Source organism: Porites lutea, chromosome 1, assembly GCF_958299795.1.
Source record: "Porites lutea chromosome 1, jaPorLute2.1, whole genome shotgun sequence".
Classification (NCBI taxonomy): domain Eukaryota; kingdom Metazoa; phylum Cnidaria; class Anthozoa; order Scleractinia; family Poritidae; genus Porites; species Porites lutea.
In genome coordinates, this window is record NC_133201.1 from 1,257,701 (window position 1) to 1,276,373 (window position 18,673).

General features: G+C 38.6%; 1 protein-coding gene across 4 annotated transcripts in view; it reads left to right on the forward strand.

The window, feature by feature from the left end:
• Nucleotides 1-18,673, forward strand: part of LOC140941504 (protein Wnt-4a-like) — a 55,997-nt gene that overhangs the window by 14,963 nt on the left and 22,361 nt on the right. The window contains exon 1 of one of the 4 annotated variants that reach the window (XM_073390527.1): nt 11,890-12,697. The exons of 2 other annotated variants lie outside the window; for them this stretch is intronic. The gene's annotated coding sequence lies outside the window, so the exon portion shown is untranslated. Of the gene's footprint in view, nt 1-11,889; nt 12,698-18,673 lie in introns of those variants that run through there. One more of the 4 variants, XM_073390513.1, reaches the window with a different exon arrangement.

Here is an 18,673-nt window from a genome sequence, read left to right on the forward strand (position 1 = left end):
TTAGAGTCTTGATCGCGCTCCACAAAATCCTTAGATGTCCAATACTTGTTATCCAATAAGAAATACCTAGAAGTTCGCCCAACATTATTTAATTAAATCAATGAAAAAACACCCAGGAAAAAGTTTGGTTCTTTTAATGACGTCAAACTGCTTTAAGGCGTGACTGCAAAACAATTAAGCTTGATTGGACAATCCAGTGTAAAATATACAATAAACACGGTTAGGTGTTTTCTGGAAACTCACTTTTATTGGATTTAGTTTGAAAACAAATTTTGGAAGAGAATCAAACGACCCATCAAGCTGAGCTTTTTCAAGGTAGGGATTTCGTTTTAATGTATCTGTAATAGTAAAGTGAGAATTTTCATTCGCTTTCAATTGCTCGGGGGTAAACACGTTCTTGTTAGTATAACCCTCAACTAGTATTGACTATTAGATTAACCTAAAGAAGAAAGCGAAATGTTGTCGCACCACCAGTATAGCTTTGGAAAATGCCATTACTTCAGATTCTTCATTAATTGGTCAATTGTTTATTTATCGTTACTTTGTTTAAAAGTTTCTCTATTATCAATAGTCTTTAAATCACGGATTGTATTATAGAAAGCTTACGTCACATTGCTCCTTATTTCGATAAAAAAAAATGATAAAAGTAAAAATCACCAAAGAACGCGGTGTTGATATAGGGAAGCTGGGGTCTACAGCATGCTCTTCGATTTAACCTTAGTTGTTAAATTTGTTTCTTTGTTTCGTTGTTGATGTTCTTACGAGAAAATTTGTTTATACGGTCGAACCTCTCCACAACCGCCACCGTGTGGAAAGAAGAAAGTGGCCATTGTGGTGAGGAGGCCCGTTATGGGGAGGTAGTTGCTTTTTAGGGAGTACAACATGTTTATTGTGCTTATTGCATGCTTACTACATCTCGTAGTGGTAATACATTCAAATGTTATGATTATATAGAGATAAAATGCACAAAAAACATTAAAAATTGTTTTGAATCAAAATGTTAACGTGACAAAACGAGACGGTTCGCTACATTCGCCATCAGATCGTTGACAATTTGTACTTACTTCAGCAGTAAATGGAAATGTTTAAATGTTTAAATGGAAAACAATCAAACTACGATTGACGCGATTAACCGTCAACGCACATTACCGATCAAATTTCATGACCATTCTTGACTTTTTCATCAGTGGCTGGAAAAACCGGCCTTTGTCGAGAGATTATTTTGGCAGGTTGGGGACACGCTTTAGTCGCCTTTGCCGTTGAGGAGAGGTGGCCCTTTTAGAGAGGTTTAGAAAGGAGTCGCCTACCCCTCTCCTAACCCAACATTTTGCCCTAAGTGAGAAGTAAGTGTTAATGTTGACTTAGGGGAGGGGTAGGTGGGCAGTTTCCCAGAAACCTAAATTTATTCAAAGAGTCAATGTATGGACTGTCCGTCGGGACAAAAAAAAAGTGGCCGTTGTAGAGAGGTAGCCGTTAGTGGACGTTTGACTGTACTTACGCTGTGTGAATATTGAGTATTAAGCTCTTCAGAAGTTTGTAGGTTTGAACAACTCTTACGCTAATCCTTTAAAACGAAGATTTTTTTTTATAGCTGTTGCTGCTTGATAAAACTATCTGATTGTCAATATATTAAAATTGCTTTCAGCCTGCTTTTTCTCACTTTAAGTGACTTTCTTTTGGTAAAAGAAATCACAACATTGGGCAAGCAATCTGAAACAGTTTCAGTTTCGCTCAGGGACAAAACTAGAGGCGCTTCTTGCCAAGGTTTCTTTTATTTTACATGTTACAAGTTTTGTCTGTGGTTAGAACCTTTGTAAATAATAACCTTAAAAACAGAAAAAGTAGATCAATCGATCTTTAAGAATAAATAGAGATTAAATCAAAATTGGTAAATAGTAGAACTAATAATTGTGTCCATTATGACTCAGTGACTTTGTTGCCGTTAGCCCTTCAGTATTGGACGATCGTTTGGGTGTATAATATTTATCTTTCTAAAAAATCGAACCAACCAATATCGAGCAATACTCAATCAGAAACCTGTTGACCCAAACCGCTCCCTTTACATCATTACCACGCGTACGACCCCTCACTCCTCCGTCACGATCTTCCTGCCCGACAGAATATTAGCGAGTGATTTTTCTTAAGTTCTAGTTTAGGCCGATTCGCGTGAAATTGAAACTCGCCATGTTGAAACCACTGTTACTGGGCATCAAAATTTACGTGCAAGTCCACTCTCTTAAAAACGCAACCCTTTGCAGAAGAACAATACTGAACATGTAGAACACAAAATTAAAAAGTCAGAGTTGAGTTTGTTTTGCTGAATACAAAGAGTAACAACTGATTTCTTCCTCTGCGGCGTGTATTTCCTCGGTTATTTTTTCAGATTAAGGTAAGACTTAATCTAAACCACGAGGTTTGAGGTAATCTGGAATATTTCCGGTTTGAAAGTTAAAAACTGAATAAAACTTTCGTCCATCTGATAACGAGTGTGAATGAAACAGTGATACTAAACGGTACTGAAGGTTATCCCGTAATATGTCAAGTAAGTGGGTTCGAAATCGTAGCTGTAAGCAAGGTATTTCAAACACCCGAGGGTCAGAGAGAAACTGCAATATAATATGCGGAAGAAAATGTAGATATTAGACGATATGATTTAGCGGAATTTCATTCCCGTCCTTACTATCTTGAGACAAGGTAAAGTCGTTTGAGACCATTTTAAGGTGAAATTTTCGGAACTCAGTATCTAGTAGCAAAACTTAAATGTAGAATAGTAATTGAATTTCATAGAGTAGGTTGTTTTTGTGCTTTAAATTAATTATTTGCTGCAGGTCAAGGTACCTTAGGTCAAGGCAACGCTATTTAAAAATTTTAAACAGGTAATTCAATAAACTTGCGTGTGTTCTAATTTTGAAGTTGAAGATTGTTTGTCAGTCATCAAGCACTGCCTTTTGCACGAAATTGATTGCTCTCGGTAGTCCCCAACAAGGAAATGATCGTTTTACTCCGCACGCAAGCTGACCATGGGCGCGGGCCCTGTATTTGCTGTGTCTGCATCAGTTAAGCGTAATCTATAAACCACGTGGATTTATTAAACTCTTGGCTTGTTATTTTGTAAATCAAAAAATTGTTCAAGAAAGGAATTTCAAACGGATTCAAACTAGTCTTATATTTTAATTTAGTTGTAGCGACACTGTTTGGACAGACGGCGAGCGACCAGATTCCTTCATTATGGCGACCAGTCGTCATAATGCAATTACAAGTCAACTCTTAAGAGCTTCTGCCTGAGAGACCGGGGCAGGCTTGGAAATAGGGGTCGGCCGATTTGGCTCAAATTTGGTACACTTAGTTGCTATGGAGACTTATGCAATATGCCAAAGTTTCAGCTCCATTGCTCTTATTTGGGCTGAGTTCTAGATGTTACCCTTTTTGGGGTCCCCGAAGGCTTTTTTTATAGCCTATTTTGGGCACTTTTCAATACTTTGATTACAATATCAGGGATATATGTTAAGCCAAATATAAACTCACTTTTTATTATTTCTATCCCTAAGGGTCTTATAGCAAAACATATGGATCAAAGAAATATTTCTGTTGTCTGTGAAATAATTGTTAAGTTAATGCTCTTAAAGACATTTTTAGTGAAACTGAAAATAACCCAAATTTAAGTCGGATTTACTTGAGTGCCCACTTTTGAAATAACACAATTCCGACATGAGCAGAAAGTTTAGCCCTAGGTATGTAAAAAACAAGGAGAAAATACTAAGGTTACGGCTTTTTCACTGTGCGGCCTCGCTTTGAAGATGCTAATACAGCCACTTCCGGTCTAGTCATTTCCCCCTTATAATAAGGCTTATATAGAGCATGTTAGCCAAAACCTTTCCAATAACCTACCTAAATAATACTATATGTAGCACTTTTACTTTCTAATTCCACCTGAACGTTAAAATTGGCAAGATATGAAAATCTACTTCAGGAGAAAGTCACTTCCGGTCCAACAGTCCACATTGGAGGATTTTTATTAAAAGTGGTATTTTTATGTTCACAATGAAATCTCAAAAAGCTGTTTATGTATCTTTATGCCTATATGTTTTTCAATTTTTCATAGTCTATTGAGGAAAACAACAATTTTTTTTGTAGCGACAGCAATCAAAACTCGATCGCATGTTGAATCCCAGTTTGTTGACAAAATATATTATGAGGATGTTTTTTAAAACATCTCTACTGGCGAATATATGCAAGGCAAATATTTCCCTTTGGTGAAAGAGTGACGCCATTTTAAATTGTTATTGAGTAAAAAGTGTTTGTAGTAAAAAGAAAGAAACCCAAAACCCATAATTAAACCTGGGCCTTTACATTCATTTCATGTTAACTCTCTCCCCAACCACTTCACTACCACATCGTTCCGCGAGCAACACAAACTGTCCTTGCCCCTAGCGATGACTTACGTCTGTATTTCACAGAATTTGACATTTGTTTTTGTTTCCAGTGAGCCAATATTCCCCATGACTCACACCTGATTACATGACTTGTTGCTCATCTCACCCGCTTTGGGCACAGGCAGCCCAAGGTCGTGATCTGAGAGCGATATAGCATTTGTTTTTGTTTGTTTGTTTGTTTGTTTGTTTTTTATCGTATATTTCCATCTAGGTTCCGCGAAAGCTAGAAAATGTCCATAAATTAAATAGTTTCATTGGCCTTCAGCTCTAGGTGTCTTTGTAACTTCGATAATAAGTAGGCACAAACAGAGGATGGGCGCGGGGGGCGGGGGAGGGTGAGCTTTACACGGCTGCTCGTTAGTTTTGGTTTTGCTGCAGTCTTGTTTGTGAGAACAAAACGTCACACCCAAATTTGCTTAGAGCAATGATCTGAAGGGATACAGCGTACTTTTCGCTGCAGTTTTTCACTTCAAACCCTTTTACAAGAAGTGGCAAGTTGGAAAAATTAAATTCGGGGAAACTGCACGTGAACTTGCTGCTCATAATTAAATTTAAAATCTTATTTAATTGCGTTAATGATGAATTCTCATGATCAGTATCTCTTGGCAGTCCTTGGAAAAGTATAAAATTGTACTACTGAGGTAGTAAAAACAATGTCATCAATTCGATGTTCTTTCTGGAGTAATGATGATCTCTGTGGTGCTCGCGATAATTCAAAGTTGTGTGAGCCAGCCGTCAGTCTGCCTTTAGCATCTCTAGACCGCGATGTAACTCACCTTTTGATTAAAGTTGGTGCTGGAGGCACCAAAACTTCAGCCTCGCACAGACTTCAACATTTTCCTGAGTACAAACTAATACTGAATCAAGCTGGAAGGTGTGGTGTCGTGAATGCGGAAATCAAGAAGATGACGATTTGTCCGCGTCACCGCCGTAAATTCACACGTTTACGAGAACTAACTGGACAATGTCAACACCCTCTTCATAAAGGTGAAATTTCCAAATTGAAAAAACCCAAGAAGGTGACAGCAGACATTTCAGAGAGAATATACCAACAAACGAGGATCGTGATACCAATCGCTGCCCGTAAGTAATGCTGAACGTTTCTTGTTTGTCCTGAGTTATTTTGGGATAGCCTTGTAATGAACAAAGTCAAATTCTATTTTCAAGAATTCAAATACCATGGACCATGGAATAAACCTAAAATCTGATACAGTGCTCGTTTTTCTTTTCTTTCCAAAGCCATTTGCAAGACCTGCTTTGACGAAAAGATTCCAGAACTTCATTTAACACCCGAAAGTGTAACTTCCAAAGATCTAGAGGTAATGTAAATATTGTAATCGCACGTGTTCAATCTCAAACATACTGCAGTTGTCTTTCAGGGTGAAAATATCCTCAGCGCTGTTGTCCTTAACCTCAAATACAGATGAGTCAAATTAACCGAGACTTTTCTTTACTCAAATAAAATATTCCAGCGATGAAAGGGGTGTGAAGCGCAATACAACTCATGACCCAATGTCAACAATTGCTATTGCGTGACTATTTGCTGGCATTAGTAGTCTTCACAGTAAAGCCGAAGTAAGCTTAGAAATATTTTTCGAGACAAGTGAATTTTAAATACTTCAAGTAAAATAAAGCTTGACACACAACCGATTCTTTTTTACCTCAGGTTAACTTAAGGTTATTTTCTCACGCAACGTAATTAAGATTGATTGACATGCTTTGCCTTTCTCAAAGCTCTCAAGTCCCTTGAGACTTTTGTTGAATCGTTTCAACTTTCCGTCCTTAATGAGATGCAAAATAAAATTACTTGAGATTTTACTTAGGCTTTCACACTCGCATTTTGGGTTAAATAAAACTTAGCAGCTCTTAAGATAGACTGCGTAGCAGGCGCCGGTGATTTTAGAGCGAAGGAAGAAAATCTCGTGGACGCGCGTGTTCCCGCGGCCTGTCCAAGAAAAAACAGAAAAGAGAAGCCGACTCATGCTATGCAGGCTACATCTCCGAAGTCTTACATGACAACCTCGTGTAAAGACAACCACTGACAGAAAACCAGGTGCTTTTGTTTTGGGTCCTAGATTTAAAATTCCAAATCGAACATTGTAACGTTTTTATCCTCTCTCATCAGCTCTCACCTTTACAATCAATATTTTATTCTCAGGGCAGACAAGTTTTGTGTAGTGGAGGAGAGGATCAGGAGGTGGAAGTAGTACTGAAAAACGTTGATCAAGACAAATCACTTATGTCAGGTACCCACTGTCCGTCACTCTTAGATTTTTCTCTGGATTCAACTTTGGAAACAAGCTTTGAATGTAGCCTTTACATTGACGAAGCAGAAGAGTTGAAAAGAAAACGATGCTTGCTAAGTGATGCAATTGTCCAAATTTCTGAAGGTAGGGTAAGTCCAATTCAAAGTACATCGAGGTTACCATGGCCTGAACTTGGTGAGCGGCAACAGGGTTATTACGTGCGTAAGGCTAGAGAGGTTATTGAAACAGCTTTCAACTGTCTCGCTCCTGGAAGTGAAGCCGATTTGTGGTTTGCTACAGTGAAGTCCATGCCGTTTTCTCAATCAAAGCCTGACGACATCGCAGAAAGGCTAGTGGAGGCTTACAAGTTAGCTGATAACAGACACACCCGAATGCAAATACTATCATTGTTTGTAAATGCATTTAGCAAAAGCCAACTAATGGAGATTATCCCAGGTATTTCTAAACGACAAATCGATGATGCCCGCAGACACGCCGACTTGAGAGGACCAGGAAAACCAAGCAATGCTCCAGAAATTATTAGAGTGCGCCTTGATGCAACGAAAACTGATCACTTTCTAGATTTTATTTCTTCATCTTCCCTTTTGCAAGATGTATCATATGGTACAAAGTCGTTGAAGTTGGATAGCGGAGAGAAGCTTCTTATACCAGCGGCAATACGAACTTTGATTCCATCCCGAATCATCAAGCAATACCAAAGCTACTGCGAGAGCGTAGCTTTTGAGCCATACAGTGAACGTACACTCTTCCGGATATTGGAGGCATGCTCTGCTTCAAAGCAGGTCTCGTTACAAGGACTTGATTACATCGCCACAGAAGGTGCGGAGGCTTTCGATCAGTTGAAATCCATTGTAAACGTTTTACAAGATAATGGGGTCGATGTCACCTGGGCAAATTCTATCAAACAGGATCTAAAGGCTGGTAAGAGATACCTGAAGACGGATTACAAAACTCACACGGGCAGCAAAGAGAGATGTAAAGATCACTGTACCACGTTTTCGCTCAGTGATCCGAATAATAGTGACTACTCTAGTTCATGCAACCATGAGCATGAACTATCCTGTCATGAATGTGCACGGCTTACTTGTTTAGTTGAAAAAATCGATGAGAAGTTAAATGACAAGAACGTTTCCTTGACAGGAGAACAAAGGGCTAGATCTCAGTATGACCATAAACAGGCCACAAATTCCATCCTCTTATGGAAGGCGCATTTGCTTCGCACAGTAGTCCAGGAAAAGGCTAAGCAAGACGTCCTAACTAACCTTAATAAAGAAAGCACCCTTTTGATCATGGACTGGGCAATGAAATTTCTGCCAATGAAGTTCCGCGAAAGGATGGACGACTTCTATGGTAAGCGTGGGAGAAGCTGGCATGTGACCTGTTCGATTAAGAGAGCTAGCAAAGATGAGGACAGAGTTGAGGTGGACACATTTGTTCACATCTTTGACTCCTGTACCCAGGATTGGTTCAGCGTTGCGTCAATAGTCGAACACGTTCTTAGCGTAATTAAGATGGAAGACCCATCCATCACCAAATTTTTCCTACGTTCTGATAACGCCGGTTGTTATCACAACACTGAGCTTCTCTTGAGTCTCAAAGCCATGGGCGAAAGACATGGAGTGGAGTTTAAGCGCTATGATTTCTCTGATCCGCAATCGGGCAAAGACGTTTGCGACCGTAGAATTGCCTCGATGAAAACCCACATGCGACGGTGGGTAAATGAGGGCCATGACATCACTACTGCGGAAGAAATGAAAATTGCACTTGAATCTCATGAAGGCGTTAGGGGATGTCGTTTTGCAGTCGTTGTAATTGATAAATCGACCCAAAATTCACAGGTGAAAAAGATCCCAGGTATCAGTTACCTGAACAATTTTATGTTCTTTGATGATGGTATTCGGGCATGGAAAGCATATCAGATTGGGGAAGGTCATTTTTATCCGTATTCTTCCCTTACAACCAATGCTCAAGGAGCTACAGCAATAAAAGTTCTTAATCCGTTTTCGTCACCATCTAATTGCTCTGGGGCTTCAGTGGCTGGACATTCCTCCATTTCGCCCGGCCTGTTCTCTTGTGAGGAAGAAGGATGTGTTAAGATGTTTTCTACCTACAAAGAACTTCAGTATCATTTAGATGCGGAACGCCATCTCTTCGTGGAGGAGCAAGACACTGCGTACGATGTCATCAAGAAAAAGTGGGCCAGCATCTTATCAAACGTAAGCTTACAGAAACAGCGCACTTTTCCATCAATGCAGCCTGGTAATGAAGGCGTTTTGGATTGCCAAGAAGCAGTTGAGGGATGGGCGCTTAAGACCGTCCAAAAGTCAAGCCGGATGTCTGAAGACGTTAGAAACTACTTAATCCAAAGGTTCAATGATGGAGCAAAGACAGGCAACAAAGCAGATCCAAAACGGGTTGAACATGAAATGAAACATGTAAGAAACACGACTGGTGGCTTATTATTCCAACCTTTTGAGTGGCGTACCTCAAAGCAGATTGCAAGTTTTTTCTCAAATCTCTCAAAGTCTCAGCGTGCAAAGAACATTGATGAAGGAAACCATGGTATTGAAACTGAGGATGAGGAGACAAACATCCAGGACAAAAACTTACAACTGTTGCAGCTTGTCATAGAAAGTCAGGTACAGGCAGATCACCCAATTTTGTTCCAGGGGCATAATTTATGTCATCTAGCTACAGAGGGAAAGATCAAAACCCTTCGACTAGATACACTGAAAAAGGCATGTTTGTCGCTGGACGTAGAAGTTACTGGATCCAAAGCAAGGAAGGACACTTTTGCTCTTGCACTAGACAAGTACATCTGCACCCACCGATCTAAGAGCTGCAAATACTGTCATGATAGGTGTTGAACATTGTTAATGCAATTACTTAAAGACGTTAACAGTCACCCTATTACGCATAGTGAGTTTTAATGGATAAAAAGCAAGGAAAATATGTTCAGAATTCTTGTTGAATTTGACTGGTGTTCATGAACAATGAAAACAGTGTTAAGCTATAACAGCGCCTTTTTACCGTCATAAGTTTTCAAAATTCCTTTGCTCGATCAGCTTTCACCAGGCTTGGAAGGGTGAGTTTTTTGTTTTGAAATACGCTTTTCTGTAATTTTCACCCATCCACAAAAGGAAGCCAGAATTAGATGAAGTGATGCAATCTGAGAGAATATCTATATTTAACCAACTTTAGTCTTAAGTGCAATTAGAAATATCTGCAAATGAAAGAGCTCCAAACAGATTTTTTGAATATAAAAATGCCTCACTTAACCATCCTCTCATGTGAACTGTTGGACCGGAAGTGACTTTGTGAGCATCTCCAGCCGTGCATATTCATATTTTGCCAATTTTAGCGTTCAGGTGGAATAAGAAAGTAAAAGTGCTACAGGCAGTATTATTTAGGTTAAGTTATCGGAAAGTTCTGGCCAATATACTCGATATAAGCTTAATTATAAGGGAAAAAAGACTAGACCGGAAGTGGCTGTATTAGCATCTTCAAAGCGAGGCCACACAGTGAAAAAGCCGTAACCTTAGTATTTTCTCCTTGTTTTTTACATACCTAGGGCTAAACTTTCTGTTCATGTCGGAATTGTGTTATTTCAAAAGTGGGCACTCAAGTAAATCCGACTTAAATTTGGGTGATTTTCAGTTTCACTAAAAATGTCTTTAAGAGCATTAACTAAACAATTATTTCACAGACAACAGAAATATTTCCTTGATCCATATGTTTGGCTATAAAACCCCCTAGGGATAGAGATAATAAAAAGTGAGTTTATATTTGGCTTAAAATATCCCTGATATTGTAATCAAAGTATTGAAAAGTGCCCAAAATAGGCTATAAAAAAAGCCTTCGGGGACCCCAAAAAGGGTAACATCTAGAACTCAGCCCAAATAAGAGCAATGGAGCTGAAACTTTGGCATATTGCATAAGTCTCCATAGTAACTAAGTGTACCAAATTTGAGCCAAATCGGCCGACCCCTATTTCCAAGCCTGCCCCGGTCTCTCAGGCAGAAGCTCTTAAACACATTTGAATGGCATTTACAGAAGCATTACAGAATATTAGTGAGTGATGTTTCTTAAGTTCTAGTTTAGGCCGATTCGCGTGAAATTGAAACTCGCCATGTTGAAACCACCGTTGCTGGGCATCAAGATTTTACGTGCAAGTCCACTCTCTTAAAAAAAGCCACCCTTGTAGTGAAAGTACATAACGGATTTGACCTTCTGTGGAGAGGAAGTGCATAAGAACAATCCTGAACATGTAGAACACAAAATAAAAAAGTCAAAGTTGAGTTTAGTTTTGCTGAACACAAAAAGTAACAACTGATTTCTTCCTCTGCGGCGTGTATTTCCTCAGTTATTTTTTCAGATTAAGGTGTAAGATAGAAGTTATATGTGGTAGTTGCAAGACTTAATCTAAACCACGAGGTTTGAGGTAATCTGGAATATTTCCGGTTTGAAAGTTAAAAACTGAATAAAACTTTCGTCCATCTGATAACGGGTGTGAATGGAACAGTGATACTTAACGGTACTGAAGGTTATCCCGTAATATGTCAAGTAAGTGGGTTCGAAATCGTAGCTGTAAGCAAGGTATTTTAAACACCCGAGGGTCAGAGAGAAACTGCAATATTATATGCGGAAGAAAATGTAGATATTAGACGATATGATTTAGCGGAATTTCATTCCCGTCCTTACTATCTTGAGACAAGGTAAAGTCGTTTGAGACCATTTTAAGGTGAAATTTTGGAAACTCAGGATCTAGTAGCAAAACTTAAATGTAGAAAAGTAATTGAATTTCATAGAGTAGGTTTTTTTTGTGCTTTAAATAAATTATTTGATGCAGGTCAAGGTACCTTAGGTCAAGGCAACGCTATTTAAAAATTTTAAACAGGTAATTCAATAAACTTGCGTGTGTTCTAATTTTGAAGTTGAAGATTGTTTGTCAGTCATCAAGCACTGCCTTTTGCACGAAATTGATTGCTCTCGGTAGTCCCCAACAAGGAAATGATCGTTTTACTCCGCACGCAAGCTGACCATGGGCGCGGGCCCTGTTTTTGCTGTGTCTGCATCAGTTAAGCGTAATCTATAAACCACGTGGATTTATTAAAATCTTGGCTTGTTATTTTGTAAATCAAAAAATTGTTCAAGAAAGGAATTTCAAACGGATTCAAACTAGTCTTATATTTTAATTTAGTTGTAGCGACACTGTTTGGACAGACGGCGAGCGACCAGATTCCTTCATTATGGCGACCAGTCGTCATAATGCAATTACAAGTCAACTCTTAAACACATTTGTATGGTATTTACAGAAGCATTACAGAAATACATGTATAGATGATTGCAAAAACACTACATGTAAACGCATGATGCATTTTTACATTTTACAGAAGCTACCTAGAAAACATATTTGCAGTTTTCTCCTCATTTTAATTGTGTTACCGTTAACATCAGAAAACAGTTATTTCTAACGCATAAAAAGGCCTCGACGTCTGACAATAAGCTGAAGTGTGAACGGCCATGATTTGGAAACAGCAGCAATCAGAAAAACTACGCTAGGTTCCAAAGTTGATCTCTTTTTTATGTGTTTTTCATCTGAGCGAAAGATCTACACAAAAGGGCGGGAAAACAAAGCCATAGCTTTTAAAATCAAGATGATAGCAGTTTTGGGCACTTCTTCTTAAACCAAAGCAACTGTATTGCGCAGCGTTTGTTAATATAGTTACGAATGTTAAACTAATTTTGGCGTGCAGATGTAGTGAAGAATTTTGAACATGCACCCAGTCATGTTAATGGCCTGTAAACTAAACGAGATCATTAGAACAGTGTGAAAAACAGATGCCATCCCAAAGACAAGTTAATACAGTTAGCTAGGGATCATAGCTGCGGTTAAGTGCGCAGGTTAGTTTGGTGGAGTCATACACGCAAACGGGTTGCCCCAAAAAGAAGAGGTGAAGAACCATCCGGTTGTAAGAGAAGAGCTTAGGTTCTAAGGTTAGTTTAAAGCTTATTCTATATATTAATGTTTGTTTTATCAAAGAATAACACGCGGAAAGGTCAAAGGAAATTTGTTCTTGATTTTCTTGATACAAAGATACAAAAGTACAGTTGTTTCCTGAAATGGCTGACGGTAATGACTGTTATTTTAAAACTTCCTTTGCTAATGACTGAAATAGAAAAAACTTTCAACTGCAGAAGGTCTGAAAATAATCTTTTGCTTTAAAGCCGCGTTTTTTGGCGCGGGAATGTCCGCAAAATGAAAAATACAATAACATGGTTACAGTATAAGGGAAAATACATAAAGCTACCTTGTTATCCAAGTACGTTTTGTAGAGGAAAAAAGTGTGTTGTCTGAACGGAAACGAGACAGTCTTGTTAAGAAACTCATTTTGTGTAATTTGTAAAAACAAAACTGAAATAAATAAAACTGCAGAGGCCCGTCTGACGGGGCGACTAAGACGGGATCTTTCGGAAAGGGTAGATCTTTTAATTAGCTTTAGTTCAAGTTCTGGTTAGCAAAACGAGAATAATCTTAATAAGATTAAGTCTACAATTTGACAAATTCATCGCTAATATAGAAGTTTAAAGTGCTATTATTTTGCTAACCATGAGAAGGTCGATTCAGCCGTAAAGAATTCGAGATTATTTATAGAGTCCAGCGAAGTGAATTACCCTCAGTAATAGTTACTTTTTAGTTCTTCTTCTTTGTTTTGTTTTCTTTAAAGAAAGAACTTTTCGACCGCAGGAACCTGAGCCAAAATAAAGAGAAAAGTCTCCAGAGTCGGCTTAAAACCCGGAGCATTCCGGATACTCCTGATAGAAATCAGACATTTATTGAAAGTAAAAATGGCCATGGGTGCATTTTGCTCAGTAACACGTTTCTTTGCCGTCTTTGCAGTTTATGTCGTTGATGTGACCATACAAAAGTGGTGTTTTATAACAACGAATGTTTCGTACACTTTCATCAGCTTTGCTAACCTTGAAAACCTTTAGGATATACTTAGAAGTTTTGCAGAAACTGTCTATAAACTGATGATTTCAAGGATGCGGTTTAAGAGTTCTTTACGCTGTATCAATTTCCTGCACCATACGACATAAGGTTGAATTATTTGAACAGATATTTTTTGAATCTGCATATTAGCGTCGTAGAGTTTATTCACTGAGACAAGCTCGATTCTCGCTTCCATAAGCTGCCGCAGATCATTCAAACAAAGCTATCAATAGTTCTTAATCTTTCTCGTATTTAAACTCGATTACAAACACTAAAGGAATAATGCCCACAAGTATCACACCGATATCGATGTGAAGATGATAGTTAAGAGCATCTATCAGGCACAAGCTCACTGAAGTTATTTCAATATTTTAGCGGATTACGTTTTTGAATAAGCCGTCGTAATCTGTACTTGAGGACCACTGTGAGTCAAGTTTTTTTGAAAACGTTTTCGTTTTGCTTGCGTCTACTTGACTGCTGAACTGTGCAAAAGCGAAAATCGATGTTCAATAGTTTTGAAAACAATATGTTTATTAACAAACTTCGAAACAATATGATTCATGTCTCCTAAATATTATTTCAATTGAACCTGTCTACAACGGCCACCCTGGGGACACAAGAACGTGGCCATTGTGGAGAGGTGGCCATTGTAGAGAGGTTGAAACGAGACTGAATGTATGGACTGTCCGCCAAAAAAAATGGCCGTTGTAGAAAGATGGCTGGTGTGGATACGTGGCCGTTAGAGGAGCTTCGAGTGCAGTCCAATAAAATTCTGAAAATCCGGCTTACCGGAAGTGTCAAGTCATCATACGCTCCACTAATCCACCCCATTAGCTCTAGGAAACGCACAACGATTTCGCAGTTTATTTTATGCTCATTCTTAAAATCTAGCAATTTTTTTTGTAATTAAAAAAAAAAAACGCTCTTAAGCCCTCCTCAGAGCCCTTCTTATCATTCGGTGTGTCGTGTCTTGGATGATCAAGGATGAGAAAAAAATGCACTTTTTTCACATACAGTTAACTCTCTAAGACGGACACCTTTGGGACCAGCACACGCTGTCCGTCTTAGAGAGATGTTCGTCTTATAGAGAGTCAAATAGAGGGAGCTAAGAAAGGCAGGGACCAACTCTAGGTGTCCGTTTTACAGAGGTGTCCGTCTTAAAGAGGTGTCCGTTAAGAGAGAGTCGACTGTAATTTGATAGTTTGGTGTTTATATAACATAACTGCGGTGAGAGGAGAGTTGCGTTTGCACGATCTTGTTGTCTATTTGTTTGTTTGTTGTTTCTTTTTGGTTGCACAGCTTTATAGTTTATCGAGGTGGTTGGTTATTAGGTCGCCAATATTTGGCAGGAATTTGTTGATATGATCATGTTGTTCTTATGATTAGTCACTGCTAAGCTAGGAAATTGACGAGTCAAGCTTAATTTATTTAAGTAGTTATTAAAACAAATAACGAGATAGGATTAATGTAACTTCCTCAGATCCCCCGCCACGATTCCGTCAATGTAAATAATGCATTGTTCTTCGTACCAGTCTTATATTTTTATCCTTAAAAGAGCAACTTGTAAAAAATTCCAATCTCCTTTTGTTGTCATGTGACTTTTGGAGTGTCTTAGAATCATGTTTTTGGCGAATCTCCAAACGCGGACACATTCAAATTGACCAATCTGATTTCGAAGTGACTAGATGTAATTAAAGCCAAGCGCGGGAAAGTTTAAGTTGACTGGCTAAATTAGTAAACTATAAGTGGCGCGAAGTTTTCAGCCAATCACAAGGAAAAGCAATGTATGCCCTACGTAGTCATGGAATTACTATCGACACACATAAAAAAAAACAGCTTGAAGAGGAGCGTTCTCAAGCTTCTTCTATAGGTACGATCAAAAATATTATTTACACTTAGCGAAAGTTCACGGACCATGATTTCAGCGACTTTTTGTCGCAAAATGTCGGCGAAATTCCGGTAAACTTTCGGGAGAACAGTTGACGAAATTCGGCGAATTTTCTATCAACACGAATACTATATATACTGTATATTTATTACATTTATATCGCACTCTGTACAATTATATTTAGACGTGACGTAAACCAGAGAACCTTATGAATTTCATTCAATAGTGTTGCTTATGTGGCTTATACTTCAGTACTATGCAAACTGTAATTACTAGCTTTAATCACCGCTTAAAGAACCAACGAGTTGATGTTACGTTCAAGGCAGGAAACGTCCTTCAGCAATAACAGTGTAAAATTTAAATGTGATTATTTACCGTTTTTTTTCCCGTCCTGTACTTGAACATTTGGAGATACGGCCAAGGTTTTCAGTTAAGTGCTATTCTCAAAAGGTTCACCAAGAGAATACATATATGGCAAGCACGCGGCTTGGTGTAAACGAATTATGTCAAGTAGAGGGCAATAGAGTAGCAAATCCGCTTTTTATGTGTTCTATTTAAGTCGAGTAGTCGGTTTTGTTTGAAGAGTATTAAGCTGTCTAAAGGTTAGCTGCACTGTATGGAGCATAGAAGCGTGCTTCACTTCTTATCATGCGTTCGATAAAGAATGAAAAAGCACCATTTTCTTCAAAGCACTGACCGTTTTTGCAGCCCTAAGATTCCTAGTGAGTTCTTGGACGAAAGGCAAACGAAGTTTTATCGACTCTTGGCGTTTTTCCTAAGGCACACTTACAGACCAAAGAAAAGACTGCCGAAGGCATTTTCGTGTCGCAGTCCGTTTTGTACTTGACATACAAGGCCAGTCACAACTGTAACAAGTTCAAGTACATGCATGTGCGTGCCTGTACTTTGTAACAAACGTGGACCACTTTTTGATATTTCCGTCCTTGGAAGTCGCCTGACATCTCCAAATTAAGCGACAGTGGCTCGCTGGCTAATCATATTGTCGATGTTCCTGCTGGTATATTATGTTATTTTGAGTGTGCCAAGTATCTTTCTACTGCGAAGATTAACGGCGACGAAGCCGTGCAAAATGAATTCATGTTATGAATTGTCTTTACAAATAAAGGATTTGTCAAAGAAGTAATTCTTTTATTTTGTTCTGTCACGAAAATATATTTGATGAACGTAAGCCAGTTTTGTCGTCAAAAACCTCCCTAATTTTACTGATTCGAAGAACCTGTTAGGTGTCGCTTTGCAGAATCTTTTAATCCAATTTGGACAATTTAGCTGCTTTTTTAGTAGAAATTAAGTGAACGAAGCGAGGAAAACTTAACCTAATTTGGTTATTATTATTAGTATTTTTTTGTGTGTGGGAGATTGTCTGTTTATAACAAGCCATCTGATTATACCTCTGTAATAACAAATACTATTAAAACGTAATCTTTACAATGAAGAAAGATGTCTGCTTTGTCACAAGAACGCCCAATATAACAGATAACAGTAACAAATACTGAAATGAACCGAACAAGCAAAGATAAAAAAATCAACAAACCGAACCGTAACCAAACTATACAATACCTCAAATTCTGAAGGAGATTCAGTACTTTTTGCGAGTACGTTAGATGTCCTTCCGTAGTATAAGCTGGAGAAAGACTACTACTATCATCGCGGATAGATACGATTATTAATTATAAGTAGTGCTTTAAGAAAACCCAATTAAACCTCGTTTGGTATGAGTGGTTGTAGCCTCTGCGAGGATAAAAACATAGCGACGGATACGCAATTTCTTTAGGATTCTTTCACGAAAGTTGCGTTGACCGCCGGAGAGTGTTGTGTAGCATTTTTGAGGAGATCAGTACTCTTATAAATAAAAAAATTATACCTCCCCGATGAAGCCAAATCAAAATATTTAAGTAGTCAGGAAATTATTAAGGGTTTAGCAAAGGTCGCAGCTGAAAGACGCGTATGAATTCTCTGATCTTGATAACAGCGCATAGTTAAAATCCATGTGATTCCTGGTTGCTTATCACAAAAAGAAGGGTGGAGGGGGGAGGGGAGCACCTACCTTAACGAAACACATTTTTCTCATTCCGAGGTCTCAGATGCTGTTATTTTGTATTGTTTTCCTGTTTTCTCATTTTATGTTAGCTTTGGAATGTTAACTTATGTTTTTTTTTTCTATTTTTTCTGAGGATAAGTTATCAGATATTTCCGCTCTTTAAATTACTGCAAACGAAAAAAAAAGTCAGTGTTTCGTTTTAATCGCATTTAGCAGCCTTGCCAGGAGCCTATTACCCATAGGCTCCTGGCCTTACGTATTTTACATGTCTTGGAACCGTGCAAGCTTGCATGTTAGGGGTAGCACGGGGGCGGATCATGCCCCGCTGCCGCCGGCCACGCCCTTATCCCGGATTTCAGTAAAACGTTCAACGCACAATAAGAGAAAATTGACTGCACTCTTCTTCCCAGTTCCGGCTCTCTCAGTCGTTTTGGCGTCCGATTTAAACTAATGAGGAGCCCGTTTCACTGATTTATGTGCTGTTGAGAGTTATTAGATACCAAGCACTAAATTTCAACGCTTTGATCTAGACGTTATTGAGAAAACGAGCTCTACACGCACTTTGTTGGATTGACTTAGATGTATGCGGTGCAATATTGCACAAAAATACAAGAGACTTTTATCATGATGAAATTGAGTCAGTTGAAAATCTCTTTACTTACATTGCCTTTTTTATGCTTTTCACTCTTATCTACATTTGATCGCCAAAGATAAGCAGCACATAGGTGATTAAGATACCGACCATATGAAGTAATCCTGGATTGGAATTTACAGGTGGAGTGCAGACGCCAGGGTATTCGAGGTCATGAAGGAATATCGTGGTAGTTAACCACAGTCTTTTCTTTGGATCTCTTGAGATACGTAAAAAACAAAAGCTTGGTACCCTGGTGTCAAATGTCAGAAAGACAAAACATGAAGTCAAATAGTTCGAAACAATCAAGGCTTGTATGGTGGAGGTTTATTAGAGAAGCTTTACATGTACTTTACTGACCACTAATTTTCCTAATACTGTTACTCTCTATAAGCTATTTA